This window comes from Petaurus breviceps, unplaced genomic scaffold (assembly GCF_028583685.1).
Source record: "Petaurus breviceps papuanus isolate PSGF00001 unplaced genomic scaffold, PetGlider_PUasm1.0 90977, whole genome shotgun sequence".
In the NCBI taxonomy this organism is placed as follows: domain Eukaryota; kingdom Metazoa; phylum Chordata; class Mammalia; order Diprotodontia; family Petauridae; genus Petaurus; species Petaurus breviceps.
Window position 1 is genome coordinate 7,211,448 of NW_027187391.1, and position 9,296 is coordinate 7,220,743.

Sequence of the window (9,296 nt, forward strand, 5' to 3'; positions counted from 1 at the left end):
TGTCGTTGGCTAGGTTACTTCTCAGAAACAGACTTGGTCTGTTGCTGGGCCACACTGGAAGCCTTCCCAGTGTGATAAAATCTGTTAGAGCTTTCATTGTGCTAGCATGATCTTAAAGAGTTCAGGGTTACTTCTTACCCTAACTGAATTAGGAGAGCAGGATTTTGTTCAGGCACCTTCATAATGTAGATACTTATATTTGTGTTATTGTGATAGGAACATTATCATTCAAGGTTTCCCTTCTCCTTCTTCCCCTGAACAAAGGTTAAGCTAGTTTTTCTCTGAAAGGTGAGAAAACTGTTCCTAGGACTTGGTTGGCCCAGTGGGATAGAGTCAGACTGAGTCCCTTTTAATAGCTTCCTGGTAGTCTCTGGCCATATTAACCTTGTTTTCTGGTCACCCAAGGGCATAAAAAAAGCCCACCCACATGAAGTCAGGATGCTTCAGACTTGGCAGATGTCCCAAAGCCAAGTGAGTTACCACTTCTACCTTACAGACTGGACATAGTTCCATAGGGAAGCAAGGGGTGGCGATGTCTCCCCAAGATAAATGTTACAGTGTCCTTGTTGAATATCTTTTGTATGTTATAGCTAAGTAAGCTTCATTTTGTTAACTATTAAGTGACCTTTAAGTGCCTCAATTCAATCTAACACAGAACCTGAACTAACTCGAGCTGAGTCAGACTCATTACAACCTCACCTCATCAGATTGTCATGAAGATTTAATGTGATCATATACATGAAAAAGTTTTTTAGCTATAATGTTGTCATAGAATCTCAGAGTTGGAAGAGATCCAAGAGGTCATCCAATCCTATCCTATGACTGAAATGCATAAATTCCATCTGTCTAAGTATGTGTTATGAGCATTATAAACTAATCCATGATAAAAAGAATAAGGATTTTCGTATCAAGACATATGGTCCTAGATCTAGAACTTGAAGGAAACTTAGAAATTATCTAGCACAAACTAACAGATGAGGAAACTGAGGCCCCTTCAAGTTAAGTTACAAGGTCACACAGGTAGTAAGTAGCAGAACACACATTCAAGTCCACCTCCTCTGACTACACAACTATCTTCACTATATCACACTATCTTTCACCTTTTCTACTTCTTCTTTTATGTATTTGTATTAAAAGAAGAACTTGGAATTTGTTCCCTCTAAAGAGTGAGTGACTACGGAATTTTGAATACTGATGTCTAGTCAGGGAGGTATTTTAGGGCAAGTTGTAAGGGGCAGGGGGACTTGTAGGGCCCTTTACAGTCATCCTATGTGGGCAGCTTTTTCTCCACCCACAGACAAAACTGGCCTTGTATTGTACTTAGACTTATACTGAAAATTCATTTGCATCCCATGAACACACACCTCGTGGAGGGGCCCTGTGCTGAGTGTGAGAGGGAAGCCACCTATGAATCCAAATATTGTTGGGAGTTATCTGCATGTGTTTGTAGAGAGATGCCTGATAGCGCAGGACCCCTCTCTCCCATGCTGAAAATATTTCCATATCTTTCTTTCTAAGTTCCCCATTTTCCTTATTTTAAGTTGTCCTATCAATTGTTTTAGATGTTGGTGTAATTCAGTCATTTCAGTTGTATCTGACTCTTCATGACCCCATTTGGGATTTTCTTGGCAAATATACTACAGTCATTTGCCATTTCCTTCTCCAGCTCATTTTACAGATAAGGAAACTGAAGCAAACAGGGTTAAGTGACTTGTCCAAGGCTATATAGCTAGTAAGCATCTGAGGCCAGATTTGAACTTAAGAAGATGAGTCTTGCTGACTTCAGGCCTTGCACTCTCTCTCTATTAGTTGCCTGATTATTTCGACAAGATAACTTCCAGGACCTATAAACCAGCTTTGAAAACCTGATAGATTCTTTCCTCCCTACCAATGACTGAATCTTTATCTACCACATAATATAACAATAATCATAAGAATAATAAGAGCAATTAACAATAATCATTACTAAAATGTACTATTGATGGATCAGATCTCAGAATGTTCAATATAATGACTTATCCCAGGACTGTTTCTATCTGTACTCTATTAAAAAGTGACAGTGTGGTGTGGTGGATAAAGTGCTTTATTTATTTATTTATTTATTTTTTTTAGAGCAATTGGGATTAAGTAACTTGCTCAAGGTTACATGGCCAGGTGTTTCTGGGTGTGTGCTAAGTGTCTGAGCCCGGATTCAATCCCAGGTCATCCCAACACTGGAGCCGGCGCTCTTACTCACTGTGCTACCTGGCCGCCCCTAAAGTGCTTTACTTTAGATAGATTTGAATTTAAATCCCAGCTTAGACATTTAGGAGTGCCTGACCCGTGGTCAGTCACTTAACCTCTCTTTGACTCTGTTTCCTGTCAGTGTAAAATGGATGGATTGGATTGGATGGCCTTGGAAATCCCTTCCAGTTCTAAAACCAAGATCCCATAAAAAGATGAGGAATTTCAATGATAATAACAATAACTCACATTTCTAAGGTACTTAATAATCAACAAATCTCTTTCCTAACAATTCTCTATAGTTTCTAATATGTGCCCTGAGTGAACAGATTTTGTAGGGGTATAATATAAGTATATCAAGTTGGAATTGTAAAATGAGATAAAGGCTTAGCTTAGCACTCAGACCTGGTCTTCTCTAGGGAATCATTTTAGATACTTTGTCTGGAGACAGAGTAGCTGCTGCCTTGCTGAGGTTAGCCAAAGTGTGGAGAACTGGGTAATGACTCAGAGACCTAAGTCAACCAGTTTCCATTTGAGTGGAATGTGGTCTTGAGGTTAAAGCAAGGGACTGGGAATCAGGAGTCTTGAGTTTTTGACCCTGCTTATCACCGCCAGTCTCTTAAACCACAACTTTTAGGTCCTCTATTCTTCACATTATACACTTTTAAAACATCCAATTCAATTCAGTTCAATAAACATTTATTTACTGCCTACTGTGTGCAGAAACTGTGCTAAGTGCTAGGGATACAATTAATTTTAAAAATTAGTCCTTGCCCTCAGGAAGCTTACAGTCTAGTGGGAGGAGACACAAAAGTGAGGGGTGGGGAAAGACCAGGGGGTATATTGTTTCATGAAGTTGAAATCAGGTCGAATAGCAGAAACATAGTGGAGTGAGCCAAGAAGTCCAATTTCTGCCCTCTATAATGGAAGGCATTGGGAGAAGTTTTGTACTCTACCCTCCAGTCCTCTAATCAGAGGAGAGGAGACTGAGAGAAGTGGCTAGAATTAGTAGTAGCATGGTGATGAGATAAGAAGTGATGAGCTTAATTTGGGAAGGGCATCTTGTTCTGTGTAGTTGAAACCAGGCAAAGCAGCAGATGCAGAGTGGAGTGAGCAGCCCATAGCAGTAGCCCCTTAATTATAGGACTATTGTGACAGTTATTCAAGTGAATGTAAAATGAAAGCTTTTTTGATGGTCATATCTGGGTGGATGCCATTCTTTGTTTAATGTTGTATGTTGAACACCATTTTTCCTATTCATATGTATATATGACTATATGAGTGATTCAAGGGGTACTGAGTAGAGGCCATATACTACCAATTATTTTTCACAACAAGTATTTCTCCCATTGCAGCCTGAAATTCTTTGGGTCTTAAAAATTCACACACACACACAAACAAAATTTTATATATGTGTGTATATATGCATACATATATGTGTATATTTATGTGTGTGCATCTATATATATACATGAAAATTTAATTAACAGAAATCTATTTTCTATCTATCACATTGTACTCTGTGTGGGGGGAGGAGTAGAAAAACCAAATTCCTTTTAATAAATAAATGTGCAAAGTAGAGCAAAACTAATTCCCTCATTGGCCATATTAAAAAATAAAAATTCTCATTCTGTTCCCTGAATCCATCACCTCTCTGTCAGGAGATGAATAACATACTTAGTCAATGGTTTTCTGGAATCATAAATCATAATCACATTGACTAAATTCTTAAAACTTTCAAAGTTGTTTGTTTTTATGATGTTTTTGTTATATAAATTATTCTCTGGGTTCTGTTCATTTCACTATGCATCAGTTCATGCAAGTTTTTCTATGTGTCTTTGAAAGAATTTATTTCTTTACAGTGGTATAGTGACCTAGTTGGGTCAAAAGGCATGCATTTTTAGGGGGGATCATCTATACCAACCTTATGGGTATGAGGTAGAACCTCAGAATTGTTTTAATTTGCATTTATCTTATTATTAGAGATGATTTGGAACTTTTTTTTTTAATATGACTATAGATAGCCTGGATTTCTTCCCTGGAGAATTGCCAGTTCCTATCTTTAGACAGTTTATCAATTAGGGAGTGATTTTTATTCTTATAAATTTGACACAGTTATTTATATATCTTAGAAATGATATGTTTATTAGAGAAACTTGCTATAAAGCAAGTTATTTGTTTCCTTTTTAATTTTAGGATTTTTTTTGGGGGGGAAATATTTGTGCAAAAATGACAAATTTATGTTATCAAAATTATTCATTTCTTAAACCCAGAAACTTTCTTATTCTTTTTGATTTCAGTTCAAATTCTCTCTACTCCTCTCTCTGCTGTCTTACCTATTGAGAAAACAAGAAAAACAAAACTTATTTTATATATGTATAATTAATAATATAATAAATAAATAATTATTTTATAGAACTTATATAGAAATTAATAATAATTATATAGAAATTAATAATAAATAAATAAATAATTATTTTATAGAACTATATATGTATATATTCTATTTGTAGAATAGAATATATACATATATAGTTCTATAAAATAATTATTTGATTGGCATGGCACTAAATAGGTAAATCAATTTAAATGGCATTTCCCTTTTTATTGTATTATTTCAGTTTCCATGAGCAATTAATATTGGTATTTTAAAAACAAGTCCTAGTTTTATTTTTTAGTTAAAAATATTTTTTTTGCTTTTAATTGTGCTAATAATCTCTCTTTTGATTTTTCATTATTTTTATTTTGATATTTAATGAGGGATTTTAATTTGTGGATTTTTCTAGTATTATTTTAGCTGTATATTCTATTCACTGATCTTCTCTTTCTCTTTTTTATAGATGTGTCTAGAAAAAATAAAATTTACCCTAAGTATTGCTTTGGCTGCAAAATTTTGTCACATTGTCTCATTTTGGTCATCTTTAATAAAATTATTTATTGTTTCTATGATTTGTTCTTTGACCTCCCATTCTTTAAAATTAGATTATTTAATTTTTTTTTAAATCAGTAGGGGTTAAGTAACTTGCTCAAGGTTACACATCCAGTTATTTCTGGGTGTGGTGCTAAGTATCTGAGCCCGGATTTGATCTAGGTCATCCCGACACTAGAGCCGGTTCTCTTACTCGCTGAGCCACCTGGCCGCCCCTAAAAATTTTTCTTTTTTTCCTTTTTGGAGGGCAATTGGTGTTAAGTAACTTGCCCAAATGTCTGAGGCAGCATTTAAACTCAGGTCCTCCTGACTCCGGGGCAGGTGCTCTACTCACTGTGCCACCTAGCCACCCCAGATTATTTAATTTCCAATTAACTTTTAATATAGGCTTCAGAATCCCCTTATTTAACATATTTTTTATTATACTTTGATCAGAAAAAAATGTATTTAATATTTCAGCTTTCCTACATTTGTTTATGAGGTTTTATGCCTTAATACATTGCCAGTTTTTGTGAAGGTGCTATATACAAGCTACAATATATGCATACTCCTTTCTAAATTTCATTAATAGTTTTTTAATTTAGTTTTTTCATTAATAGAAAACATCACTGACAAAATGGGATATTTTTATCAAAATGGATGAAACTCACCTCTTTTATCTGAGATCTTCCATCTTAAACCCATGACAGAGTGGGGATAAGGGAATGTGAATAACTTTTGTAAGAAATTTGTTTTCTATATATCCCTCCCCTTCATCACAGAGGTAGTCTTATGGGTGTGGAACATACATACTGTCAAAAACAGGTAATTTTTTTGGGTTAATTTTGCTTTACTGTTTTATTCCTTTTTTCTTTTTTTTTTTTTTTACAAGGGAGAGATGTTGGATGTAAAGAGAGAAGGATATCTTCAGAAACGAATGTGATGGGGGATAATGTACAAAAGAAATCAATTTTCTGAATGGATTGTGAATGGCAGGGGAGTTTTTTTTTTCACTCTAGGAACAGAAACATACATGATGGTTGGAAATAGTTGACACAGATGACCCTAGCCTTATCTGCAGGGTCTGTTTCATTAATGTTGCAGAGAATGATCTTTTCTTTTTTTGTGTGTTTTTGGTTTTTTGCTTTTTTGGAGGGGGGAGGGCAGGGCAATTGGGATTAAGTGACTTGCCTAAGGTCACATGAGGTCAGATTTGAACTCAGGTCCTCCTGACTCCAGGGCCGGTGCTCTATTCACTGTACCACCTGGCCACTCCAGAATGATATTTTCTTAAGCACAGAATGTGAAAAACTTGCCAGTCATTTTGGATAAGGATTGCTTTGCCATCACCTACCCCAAATTCTTTATGCATGGTCTATTTTGAAGCAAATAAAATCCTAGTATTGTCTTAATATAAAAATATTTTATTTCAATATATGATAATATTTAAATATAATAATATTTCATTTAACAATGAAGATTGTTTTCATGTCATAATTGATTGTCAGAAGCTTCATTGGCAGAGGTGAAAATAATAAATAGGAAATTATAAGATCATAGTTTGAGCTAGAAAGAATATTAGCACTCATCCATTCCAAGCCCCTCAGTGTTATATATGGGAAAACGAAGACTCGGTAAAGCTACTTGCCCAGTGTCACATAGAGAGGAGGTAACAGAGTTAAATGTGTTCCAGGATGCCAGATAAGTGGGTTATGGATCCAAAATTGTAATAAAATAGTAATTGCAATATTATTAGTGGTGTCAGAAAACATGAAATACTCTTTTGGAAATGTGGAGGACTGAAGATAAATTTAGGGAAGAGGTTTAAGTTAGAGGATGTGTACTCAGGCTAGAAAGGAAAGGAAATTTGGGAAGGCCCTGGAGAGGACACACTTGAGCAGATCTCTGCTATAGGAAGGTGATTTCTCCAGGGTCCTGGAAGAATCTGATTATGATGGGATATGTAGTCCTTTATCATAGGAAGGGGGTAGTCCTTTAGCAGGTTGGGTATGTATTTCTATCCAGGAAACAGGGTTGGGAAGAGACTAAATATAATCACTTTGAACCCTCTGATTCCTAGGTCACTCTAAAAAGGGCAAGTCATTTAATAGTGGGTCTTAGTATCCTTGAACTTAAAAAAAATAACATACAACCCCACAGGTTGTATGATGGTATCATTGTGTGACTCAGAGGGAGGAAGAATGGACATATCTAGCCTGTTCTCCTCCCACCTTTCTCCAAGGGACACTTTAATGCCTGCCAGGAAGGGAAACAGGAGATTGGGGCCAAGGGCCTTTCTCTCTCAAGAGAGAAAGGGTCCCAGGTTAAAATTATACCTTTACCTTTAGATATTGTTAGTCTAAAGAATATGATCAGGTTCAATCTAATTTCTGATGACTGTGTCATTACTGAGAGGAAAGGAAGACTTCAAACTTTAATCCAAGATTTGACCCCTTTCCCGCCAAATACCACCTTCTACAATAAACATATTTAAACACTTATTCAGGAAAATCCATTTTTCCAGATTGGTAGCAAAACAGAAATGAGAGAAAATATATATTAGAGAATGTACATCAGACAACAAAGTGAAGAAGATTTTTCACTGGGGACAAAGTAAGTCAGTTCACTTAGGACAAAGTTCTAGATCTCACCCAAGGGGAAATTCCTTGAAGTCTCTAGCTTAGCAAGCTAGAGATAGGAACATATTGGAGACTGCCATCTTCTCTCATGTCTTCCTAGAGTGTTTTCCTTCAGCAACCTAAGTGCTGAGTATAGTTCATCTTCTTTCTAGAATCTAAAAAGCAGAAGCAACAGAAACAGCTGATGTGACCACAGAGCTATGTTACCACATTTGGGGTTTTCTTGGCAAAAATACTGGAGTAGTTTGCCATTTCATTTTCCAACTCATTTTACAGAAGAGGAAACAGGCAAACAAGGTTCAGTGACTTGCCCAGGATCACACAACTAGTGAATGTCTAAAGCCAGATTCAAATTCAGGTCCTCTTGGATCCAGGACTGGCACTCTATCCATTCCACCATTTAGCTGCCCTGACTTGGAGCTTTGCAAAATCTCAAAAAGGACTGAAGAAGGCTGGAGCTCTTTTGCTGTCACTTAACACTATACTACCCCTCACCCAGGGAAGGGCATTCACCTCTACTAGTAAAAGAGAGAGTTCCACGCCAATGGGTTACCTCTATTTTAATATACTCATTTTTCTATATAGTTTCATGTATTTTATTTTAAACATTTAAAAATCATTCTGAGAAGAGAGCCATAGGGTTCACCATACTGCTAAACGGGTACATGATTCAAAAAGGGTTAAGAACTTCTCCTCTAAAAGAACTAAATATAAGAGCTTTGGAATCAATTGATCTGAGTTCAAATTCTGGATCAATAATTACTAGCTGTTGCAACCCTGGCTGAGTGCTTAACTGCACTTATGCATTATCTCACAGGCTTACTGCAAAGAAACAACTCGCATTTCTGTAGCACTTTTAGACTTGAAAAGGATTAGCTCTTGTCTAATATTTACCATTTAGTTACATATAAAGGTATGTAGGTGCGGAACTTAGGCATAGTCATATAGCCAATATCAGTCAGAGAGAGGTAGACCCTAAATCCATGCTAAAGACAACTCTTTACCCACTATCCCTCATTGCCTTTCCATGGCCCTAGACAATTCTTCAAGGTTATGATTTGCAGAAAAAGTTGCTGAGTTTAACTGGTAAAATTTTCTTACATCAAAATTTACATACACCAATGAAATCCCTGGCTTAGTCCAAAAAACCCCAGTATGAAATAAGGCACAAGTCAGGTGTATTATGATGAGGGTAGGGAGATATCTGGAAAGGTTCAGTCAAAACTCTTGATGTGAATGTTCTTTTGGTTTTTATCTCAACCCATCCCTTCAACATGAAGGACCAGCCTTTTGAGCATTTGAGTCACTTGGCTCTACAGAAGTCAGGCAAAAAGAAAAACAGCAACACACACAAAACCCACCAAACAAACAAACTTGGTAGTCATTGGAATGTTAACAATTATAGGTTGTCTACTATATTGTAAATACTGGTGAACATTGGTCATTAAATAGTTTTATGGTCTTTCTTTGTACACACACACACACACACACACACACACACACACACACACACACACACACACACA